The 11,873-nt window shown below is 32.7% G+C and overlaps 1 long non-coding RNA gene across 1 annotated transcript; it reads right to left on the bottom strand.

Moving 5' to 3' along the window:
- Positions 1-639: 639 nt before the first annotated feature.
- Positions 640-8,731, bottom strand: LOC123702305. The gene is made up of 3 exons (XR_006752849.1): positions 8,466-8,731; positions 2,627-2,745; positions 640-668 (listed from the first exon to the last, which is right to left on the bottom strand). It is a non-coding gene; the product is annotated as an uncharacterized LOC123702305 (long non-coding RNA).
- Positions 8,732-11,873: the final 3,142 nt, after the last annotated feature.

The raw sequence follows: 11,873 nt of genomic DNA, 5'->3' as shown, positions 1-11,873 counted from the left end.
GCAACAGTGTGAAGTTAGGGTGCGTCCCTAATTGATGTATATATAGTATTCATCATCATTGAAAATTTGTATTGAAATAAAAATACCCAAAAATATTTTATAATTTATTAGTTACTGAGATCACAAGCCACTTAGTTAAATAATTTATAAATATCACACCAAATCAATAGTATTGCAGTTTGATCCTATGCAATCACAAAACAATTTATATAAAACACAACTTAAGTATATAACAAAGTAAAAATACTAAAAAATATATGTAATATACAAACGCCACGCGCTCCTTGAAACCTGATTAAGAACTAGATATAGGTACCTTTGAATACACATTGCGGTGAATAAATTGCGTTATAATGCTAATTGACAATTACATTATCTGTGTTGACTCTCGAATACAATAATACAATGCAATGCGGCTGAAAACAATTCGTAACTTTTCCTCTAGATTTTTCACTACAACAACATTTCTAGATATCAATACAGAACATGGGAATTTAATTCTATGAATTTCTATGAATGAATTTTGTTGAGGTTTACTATAATGGTATCGGGGAGAATTTTAAAAGCTTAATCTAATTTCATGTATGTATGGGGTTTCTAGTCGAAGTCTTCATCAGAGTCTGTCTTTAGCACGCTGTCAGCCCGGCTCGCTGTCCACTGCTATTTCTCTGTAAACCAATATTAATGTTGTTACATTTATCCGCAGACTGTCTCCAATTTATTCTTAATCTTAATATATATAAATCTCGTGTCACAATGTTTGTCCTCAATGGACTCCTAAACCACTTAACCGATTATAATAAAATTCGCACACCATGTGCAGTTTGATCCAACTTGAGAGATAGGATAGGTTTTATCCCGGAAATCCCACGGGAAAGGGAACTATGCGGGGTTTTCTTTGAAAACGCGGGCGAAGCCGCGGGCGGAAAGCTAGTAATCCTATAAGTATCCCAGTGAAATTCGACACTGGTGAAATAATTTACAAATTGTGTAGGTAATTTAGTGTTTAAATATATCCATTTCAAACAGAAAATAAAATAAAGAGCATAATTTAAATCCTTCCTTCATTTAACATAGGTTGGTAATCTACAGTTATTATTTCCAATGACTTATGATTTCATGTTTGCAAATTCAGGCGATTCGATCAAAATAGGTTCTATTTATGTAGAGACGCAAAGAAACTTGATTGAAAAGAATTATTCAAAGAGATTATCGCTCGTATCTTTTCAATACGTATTGAAGAATGTTTCTTATTGGATGCATATCAACCATAATGGAATTAAAATTGATGTTGAAATTATGTTATAAACAATTTTATTACCTTTAGGGCTTTAGCTACACCATATATACGGATTTCTACCCATTTATAAATGTCAACAGTGCAGTCTTTTTAAGCTTACGCATGTCAAAATACATTAATTATTGAATTCAATTAAGTACCATATGTTTAAAGGTAAACATAAATAATAACGCCAAAAGAAATTAAAAGTCGGTTAAAATACTTTCATAAAGAAACATTAGCAAAAGTAGCCCGGGCTAATTAAATGTTGATCGATGGCATAAGATCCATGCATGGATTCTGCTTTTTTTCTATCAGTCTTACTTACGTCATATTAGAAGTGCATTGTGGCATGATAGAGCGCGTGAGTGGTCATAATTAGTTATAAAATAGAATTAAAATGTTCCCGCTGTTGCTTCGAAATTATTCTTGGTTATTAAACGATTGTTAGTTTATAGATAGTATAGCTAATCACCGGAAAAAACAATGTTAGCATTCGGCTTCCATTAGCTGCTAAGATAAACTATCTAGTATCTACATCTTTTCGGATAATATATTATATTTGATAAGTTTAGTTATGTTTACGCAATAAGATAAATGATCGTTTATCTTAGTAATATAAAAAGTAACCTAGTGTGAGTGTTATATTATCTGTGGCACTCTGTGGTAATGCGATGGGCGTGAAAACCATTATTATTAAAAGTTAAAACCACAACAATAAATCCAGTCAATCAAGATTATAATTCGCGCACACTGATAACTTGCCTATTTTCTGCAGTGACGCACACACGAATCTCAACAATATTTCTGCCGATAAAACGTGAAGTCAATAAATATTGTGTTTGTTTCCCCGTTTACCTACTCTACTATTGAACGCCAATAAAAAGAGCTGCTTCTCCTGATTTATTGCCACACAAACTAAACTTTAAATACATTTTATCGAGAGCGCGACAGTTAAATTCCACCTTCATTCGAGGAGATATTAAACGACCTAATAAGATATAACTTTTCGTTTTATAATTTTTTAATATCCCCAGCTTTTAAGTTAACGAAGCTCGTCGCAGCGCCACATTGTTGTTGCCTACCAATAATAAAATGAAATATTTGCGACTCTGTACTTATCCTCATACATTATACATTATTTGAAAACAATAACCTATTTATTCATAAATTATCTGGATTCAGAGAATTATTTCATCCCACATTTATAGTTCTTTAGTTTTATGTAACAAAATACGTAATATAATTTTTCATCCCGTTATGACAGCCATTACAGATTAATACTTAACAAAATATAATATTTTACAAGAGTAAAAATAATATATTATATGAAAATGTGAAACGAACCCGTTGATATCCTTAGTGAGCTGTATGTCGACGTTGGTCGCGCTATCGTTGAGGCCGTTGAGCGCCTCGCAGAAGTCGCTGCCCACGTTCTGCAGATGCTGCGTGTTCAGATGGAATCCCTGGTGAATAAATCATTCGGGTGATGACGGCCCAACTGATATATTAAGGGGCTTATCGTCCAGTCCCTGCTCGCGGGCGAATAAAATTATCCATGGAGTAAGGACTCTACCCGCGTAGACTTAAAAAATCTTATAATTTATAGCCTAAAGCGGATTTGTGGTACCTATACTGTCCAATTAATGTCGACTTTAATACAAAAAATAAATCTTAAAATACACCCTCGAGTTATATTCGTGAGGACATTTGAACGAGTTTCCTATATTACTTGCTCTGTGAACGAGTTCATAGAAATCTTTGTCAATGCCGATCACAGAACAAATATACTCTAGATGCCGATAACTAATGCCTTGAATTATGAATAATAAATAAATAAATAAATAATATTTTATTTCCAGATATTCATCCATATTTGTGTTAGTATACATTAATCTTAGAAACTATGTTAGTAATACGATTATAAAATTAAATTCCATACAAATTAAATTCATACAATTAAAAACAAGATTAAAATCATTAAAAATTATCCAAATTATCCATTATCCTAATTATATTGCATACAATGTAAATTTGCCCACCGCTTCAGGAATGGTCCGTCTACTTTCTTAATTAATGTCTTCAGAATACCATTGGAACTCTCACGCATTCTCCTCATCATAGATGCTGCCCTTTTCCTCATTATCGCGTAAAAATCGTCGGTCTGGCAATTGGCAAACATCTGAGACGCGCTACAGAAGCGTGGAAGCCCCAACAGTACTCTGAAGCCATTATTATATTGTAATGATGAAGCTTTAATGATAAAACCACAGATCACAGAAACTATGCCTTTATCCTTCAATATCAATATAATAAGATTACATTTATAATCACAAGTGCGGTCGTGGTGAAATCACAGCGTTAATAAAATCTCATAGCTTATTGCATACAGGTAGATTTTGTAATTAAGGATGTTGATGTAGTAAGGTCATTTAGAAGTGTTAAGAGAGGTAAATCCTCTGGCCATGATAAGTTAAATATTGAACATTTAATGTATGCAGGACCCTCTCTGATCACAGTATTAACTACTTTGTTTAATTATTTTATAAAACATAACGTATTGCCATTGGAATTTATGAGGACAACAGTTGTCCCTATAATCAAAAACAAAATGGGTGATCATTCAGATGTTAATAATTATAGACCAGTATCTTTAGCAACTGTATTCTCAAAAGTAATTAAACAGATTTTGCTACCATCTTTACAGAATAAAATACAACTTAATGATAGACAGTTTGGATTTAGGCCTAATGTTTCTACTGATTTGGCTATATTTTCTTTAAAAAATTGTATTGCTTATTACACAGAAAGAAGAACATCAGTTTATGCATGCTTTCTCGATTTAATTAAAGCGTTTGACCGTGTGGTGTATGATAAATTATGGGGCAAGTTGCAAAGGTCTGGTGTGTCAGATAGCATTATTCGCATTTTGAGGTTTTGGTATCAAAATCAACAGAATGTAGTAAAATGGCAAAATTCACTCTCAGATACCTACGTTCTAAATTGTGGAGTAAGACAGGGTGGTTTAACCTCTCCCTTGTTGTTTAATTTGTATATTAAAGACCTGATTGAGGAACTGAGTGCGACTCATGTCGGATGTCATATTGGAGGATTTAACATCAATAACCTGAGCTATGCAGACGACATGGTTCTCCTCAGTCCCTCAATCAGAGGACTCAGGGTGTTGGTGGGAATCTGTCAGAAATATGCAAGTGAACATGGGTTACTTTATAATGAAAAAAAAAGCAATGTTTTGGTGTTTCGTTCGGGGCGGGGTCCTGACAGCGTCCCTCCGATATATCTTAATGAAACAGAGTTGGTTAATGTAAATAAATTTAAATATTTAGTAGGAATGTCAAAAAGCTATTGTTCACAACCTATTGTCAGTCATTTTATACAAGTAGCTTGTGGGTGAAGCATACACGAAAAACAATGAACACATTTAAGAGTACAATACAATAATGCATTCAGGATGTTCATGGGATTGCCACGTTTTTGTAGTGCATCACATATGTTTGTACTATATAGAGTAGATGATTTTTATGCTATATTACCTAAGGAAAAAATTTTTTTCAATTAGGAATAGAATTAATAAAAATGATAATAACTAGTATTTTAAAAGTTCTCAATAATGTACATAATTTTATCAATAAAAAATGGCTAATAACTCTGAAATCTAAAAATAAGTATATATGTAGTTTTACTAACACTAGAATAAGTACCTACTACTAACAATATATGGGCAATGCTGCCTGATATAAATAAAGAAATAAAATAAATATAAGTAATTCAACAGCAGATAAGTTAAAATTACGCCTTCGTTTGTATTTGAATTTCTTTATAAATGTGCCTACCTTAGCGTGAACATGTCTCTGTACCCAATTTTATTTTAATTCGCCAAATTACATTTAGTTTTGTAGGTTAAGTACTTATACGAACACGATTCTATAATTTACTTGCAAACCGTATTCTTTTATTATCATACCGTTACTCCTCTTTTTAATGCCCATATAAAAGTCATCACAGAAGAGCGAATTAATGCCTTAAGTGAAGTAGGTAAGCGTTTCTGACGTTACATTGATTGAAAATACATATATTGCTCTCTTAACTTTCGTGATCTGCACCGGGCAGATGAATTAGACTACATGTCAAACGCATACTATGCATATAATAATTAATCTCCCTTTATTAACCATCATTACTAATTGGAAAATATAAGACGTATCTGTAAAATAATCGATCAGCCCGGTTCCTATATTCAACGGATCGTCATAGTATCAAAGCTACTATCCGTTTTTCTAGAACTAACTACGAGTCGTTATTACCGTTCCACAATTTTATTTCTTGACGTGCTATCGACGGACATCCGTTGGTCATAAAAATACCGAGCCCTCTTCACTCACAGATGTGCGTTTCGTTATAAGCCAAATTGAAATTAAAATAACACAAAATTCAGGACAAAATAAGTTAAATATACAGCCGAATTATAAACTTTAAGAATAAAGTTTCTTATTAATAAAGAACTAATACTAAAGAACTATATATTTGTAGACATCTGCGTGATAATTTTCCTTCTAAACAACCTAATGCGTTACACAGAAAGCAAAAACGGAACGTTTTTCTCGCGCACGCGTGCATTGCTTGTCAGTTGTCAAATTATTGTCATTCATTGTTGATTGATGATACATTGTCAAGTTTTATAATTAAAGAATAACAATACAACGACCACTGTTTATATATTTATTAAAAATGGATATTACGCCGGTAAGTACGCCTTTATATTTCTTCTTTAAAATCGTCTGCCGCTTACTTTTTGCTTCGGACACTTTTAAAGTCAAACATAATATATTTCTGTTACAGAAATCGAAGAAGGCTATGAGTAAAGACGAGATTGCTCAATTATTATAACCAGTAAGGAGACTAATGCTTCTACGAATAAATTAAAGGATGAATGTTGGACTTCGTTGACCAACACATTTAATGCAAAAATTGGTCAAATACCTACCAGGAAAACTTTTTATTTTCAGCCAAAAAATTCAAACATAATAAGGATGATGGACAAATATTATGAAGAAATAATTGAAATACTGAACACACAATAATTGAAATACTGAACACACAATAACTAATTGATTTTTGTATATTATTAAGCAATATATCTAGACATACGGTAGAAAAAGAATTTGTTAGGTAGTGCTAAATGTAAATCTTATGTAAAAAATGTATTTAGTTCAGAGAGCCTATTACAGCGTTAAGGAATATAATATAGAAGATGATAATCGATGGAGGGTTGTCGTGTAAGAATCACAGGACAGTTCTTTGGCATATATTATGTAGTTACATATTACTATGTAAAATTAAACTGTAATAAAGAAATAAAACTTTTATTCCATTTTATTATGTACTTTTATTTATTTTTTATTATTTACAATACAATGTTTAAAAAATTGATTTCTACATTGCAAACATAGACATACATATAAATATACTAGTGGTCCGCCCCGGCTTCGCCCTTGAAATACTGAACACACAATAACTAATTAATTTTTGTATATTATTAAGCAATATATCTAGACACACGGTAGAAAAAGAATTTGTTAGTGCTAAATGTAAATCTTATGTAAAAAATGTATTTAGTTCAGAGAGCCTATTACAGCGTTAAGGAATATAATATAGAAGATGATTATCGATGGAGGGTTGTCGCGTAAGAATCACAGGACAGTTCTTTGGCATATATTATGTAGTTACATATTACTATGTAAAATTAAACATAGTTATAAAGAAATAAAACTTTTATTCCATTTTATTATGTACTTTTATTTATTTTTTATTATTTACAATACAATGTTTAAAAAATTGATTTCTACATTGCAAACATAGACACATATATATACTAGTGGTCCGCCCCGGCTTCGCCCTTGGTACATGTTTATGTTTTCTTTCCATAATAACCATCCTCGTACTTCAAGGAACATTATAAAAAAATAATTATCGAAATCGGTCCACCCGTTCACGCGTGATGCCGTGACCAAGGGAAATAGGTCTGCCACTGATATCGATATTGTGCCTAAAGCATAGAACCTCAGCGTCAACAGTAATTGATGTTATGGAGATACCCCATGATTCCTGAAATGACAACATAAATTAGGTAGGTACCTATGTAATAAGGTTAGACGTGTTTGGTATAATATTAATGCCTCCATTAAACTAACCTGGCTCCTTTTATTCGTACGTCTGGATAAATTTCAAGAAGTAATTGTTCAACAGATTCTTTATCAAGTCGAAATCTCAATTGAAATTCGTGAGAATCCAGGGTCGCAAAAAAATCCACTCTTTCTCTATAATATATACTCTTTCACGCCCACTATCTTCTTCCGAAATTCGATATAATACTTATTAAACACTTCTCTATCACTATCTGAACTCCACATTTCGATATTGAAGCGGAAACAATGAAATAGTAAGAATTTAACCGCCCGAAATCGACGGGTAAACAAAATGCTATACGAATAGTAACTTTGACAGCATAATGACATTAAAAATATTTATAGGAACGCGATAAACTGTCTTCTCCATACAATATGCTTACCGTTCGTTAATAGTAACCCTCCCATCCGTCAGTAGGAAGCCGTCGGTAAGTTGCTTGACGAGACGTTTTTTATAGGAACGATTTTCGCTTACGCTTGGTTAATTATACTACTATTCGTAACTAAAACGGATCGTTTTTCAAATATAGGAACCGGGCATTAGTAATTACATTTCGATAACGACACCCCCTTGTTAATTATTATGTGAAAAGAATATTAATGTGAAGTATCACTTATAGGTGTTCTTTTTTCCTTCATATGCGGTTTCTATTTAATAGGTAATTGAATGAGTAAATAAGTCTGACATCGTTATGATGAATTGTTGGATCCGCAAAGGTGTTTCTTTTTTTTTTCTTTCTGTCAAGGAATGCTATTTCTTCGTGATGAAAACTTGTATTTTTGCGGTCTCATGCTTTGCATGATTTGTTTTTGCAAATTGTTCATCGCAATGCTATTTTAATTGTTTATTTTTTTGTGGTATCGTTGATCTTTATATAAAATCTCAATTAGATTTGTGATGTTCTATTTCCTAGCTTATGTATTTACATCTACTAAATATTGAATTTGCATGTTGACGGGCGATAAAGCTAGGGGCTAACCTTAAATGGTCCTCGGTCGAAGCCGCAGAAGGAATGGTGTATGAGCGGGTGACGCCGAGGTGGCGCCACACGGTGACGCGCGCCGTGCTCTCGCGCTCGCGCTCCACGCGGAACGAGCACGAGCCCAGCTGCAGCGCGAACGCGGGCGATATGCGGTGCATCAGCGCGGGCAACATCTGCACACCCTTACTTATATTTATATTTTATAAGTTACTTAGTAATTCTAACTAGCATAACTTACGTGTAAAATATGAAGAAAGTACTAAAAGCCAACATAGATTCGATAAAAGATACTATGTATTAACTTTTTGTGTATGATGATTTACTTTTCACAGAGCATCAGCGACAATGAGACATGAAACTTTTTTTAGAGAGGAACTGATTGTAAAGGATATCTCAGAACCTCAAAATAAAATCGAATTCAATAATAAATATACTAGATTTTTATCAGGACCCAATCTATACTAATATTATAAAGCTGAAGAGTTTGTTTGTTTGTTTGAACGCGCTTATCTCAGGAACTAGTGATCTGATTTGAAAAATTCTTTCGGTGTTAGATAGCCCATTTATCGAGGAAGCTATATACCATCTCGCTAAGACCAGCAGGAGCGGAGCAATGCGGGTGAAACCGCGGGGAACAGCTAGTTATATCTATATGTAGATACAAATTCATACAGTAAGATTATCATAAAAAGTTAATGACAATTTTATGGATATGTACATTTGCATAATGAATAATAACTATGTATGTAAGCAGTAAGCATTATAAATGTAAAAGCTGCAGTTATTGGTATTACGTCATCAACTTACCGGTGCACGTTGCCTAATTTTCTCCAACTTCTTCTTCATCCATTTAACGTAACGGAATACACAAGAGCCAAATAAGCGAATACAAAAAATGGGCGTCTAATTAACTGCAGTAATGTATACACAATCGCTGTTAGTCCTGATTTATGCAACTTACAAGGTATTTAACAGTTCATCTTGTACAAGCCGTTCGTTGCTGCACCAACTCTCTGCGCCGGCGCATCCGTAAAAAAATACATTCTTCTTTCGCGAATGCCCGTGATAGTCACAGTATACGAGAGGTGGCTTCTTCCAAACTCGAACCAAGTATTTAATTAGGCCCTGCACATCAAAAACATTCAAAATAAAAGTCGAAAACTCGTCGCTATAAGATTTATGCCGTCTGCCTAACATCTTTGCAATTGCGCTTAAATTCCGGATTAGACTTTTATTTTTGTCTCCAGATACCAATTAAAGAACTGCATACACAATAAATATTCTTATTAGCCGTGCATGTTTCCAAGAAAATCGTAAGCGAACGATCCACGTTAGCAGACGTCGGGTTTAATTGGAATATTTTCGATATCAGTTTAAAGTTTTTTGATACCTGCAATAGTTACGGAATAATCGCTTGTGCACACTTAACGATTACACCCTGTATAGGAAATGTGCTCCTATTATATTATATACTAGCTATTTCCCGCGGTTTCACCCGCATTGCTCCGCTCCTGTTGGTCTTAGCGTGATGATACTATAGCCTATAACCTTCTTCGATAAATGGGCTATCTAACCCCGAAAGAATTTTTCAAATCAGACCAGTAGTCTCTGAGATTAGCGCGTTCAAACAAACAAACTCTTCAGCTTTATAATATTAGTATAGATTACCAATTATATATATTTTATTGATTAACTAATTTCCTTATTAATAATCAGTCAAATACCTATGTGGCAAAAATGGGAAGAAATATCGCTTTTAAAGCATGAATAACGTTACCATTCCGGACGGGCCGTGCCGGGGCGGCAACATAATATTTGTTTAGATTTTGAACTGGAATATAGAAATTGAAATAAAACAATAGAAAAATGCAACATTTCATATATTTCTTAAACATAATAAAAATTGTAAACAAACTAATATTAACATTAATCGCGTTTTACAAACTTTGTGATATTATTAAATTAAATAGGTGTCTTATTTTAATATGGCGATGAATAACATTAGTATTTTCTATATAATATAGTGTTAGGCTTTGCATTTTGTGTAGAATTAGGGCTGATTTTTCAATCGTTGGTTAAAACTTAAAACTTATTCGTTGAATAACGTATTAAACTACCATTTAAAAAATGTATTCTTCTTGCCCGTATTTGACAGTGTAGGTGACATTTTAATATTATCGCGTAATACTATATTGGACGGGTAAGTTTTAACCACGGATTGAAAAACCGGGACATAATTAAAAGATTTTAATAGATAGGTATTTTTAAATGTGCGAATCTTTATTTTATAGCAAAAAATACTTATTTTTAGCACAGCAGTTATTTTTCAAAATAAAAATATGAATATCTTATAATTAAAACAAAAAAAAAAACTGCTTCAAAAAATAAATAATATGTGAAAAGTAAACATGTAGAAAAAAAATCAGCATTATGCATATTTTTACTTTTTAATACAAATACTTTTTTTATAATTTTAATATATAATACAATATCTATATACAATAGTTGCCAACAATAAATTCCAATATATAATTTTATTTTTCTTTATAAATAATCTAAGGCATAATTTAGAATCGTTTTTTAATCTATGAACATACTTTTTATATCTCAATTTTTTCATGACCAAGTTTGCCAAAAAAACTTATTCAAATTTCAAACAATATAATCCAGCGAAATACATTTACTGAATTTATATTTTTTGGTTTTTATGGCATTCAAATGCTTTATAAATATAAATTTATAAAGAATAGAAAAAATTCGATCACGAGGCGGGACTCGAACCCGCATCCTTCGCGCCATTCCGGGGCGGATGCCTAACCAACTCAGCCACTCGTGACCCGCCTGAGCAATCGAATTTATTCTATTCTTTCAGTTTTATGTGTCTTAAGGGACACACATTCAACAAAAGGTCGTGTTCCATCGTTACAATATTGTATTCACTGAAAAGTGCTTCATATTGGTTGAGATGGTTGTTAAATCATCTCAATAGATGGCGCGCGGTGTGTCCCTAATGGAAGGATGCGGGTTCGAGTCCCGCCTCGTGATCGAATTTTTTCTATTCTTTATAAATTTATATACATTTACTGTCTTACTACAAAAAACTTTATACAGGTTAAAACTTTCAGCGCGGGTTCTCTTTAATCTGGTTTTGTCGTGTTTCACATAGACAACTATTAAAGTAACAGATCCCTGGTTTGAAGTTAGACTGTGTTTAAATTGTTTTGTGGTAAGACCATTAAATTTAAAAATTTACGATACGATACGATATTGTAACATATTTGTATGAAAATTCTAATTATAGAACATACACTCTTTAATTATAGTTTTTAGGAAAGCATTATGTGCATTCATAGCATGAAAATGGTTATAGTTCAGGATACATCGCCCATTTTTGCAAGTGACTAC

Source organism: Colias croceus, chromosome 23 (assembly GCF_905220415.1).
Source record: "Colias croceus chromosome 23, ilColCroc2.1".
Classification (NCBI taxonomy): Eukaryota; Metazoa; Arthropoda; class Insecta; order Lepidoptera; family Pieridae; genus Colias; species Colias croceus.
The sequence above is the reverse complement of the archived record's forward strand: the minus strand, read 5'-3'. Positions and strand labels throughout refer to the sequence as shown.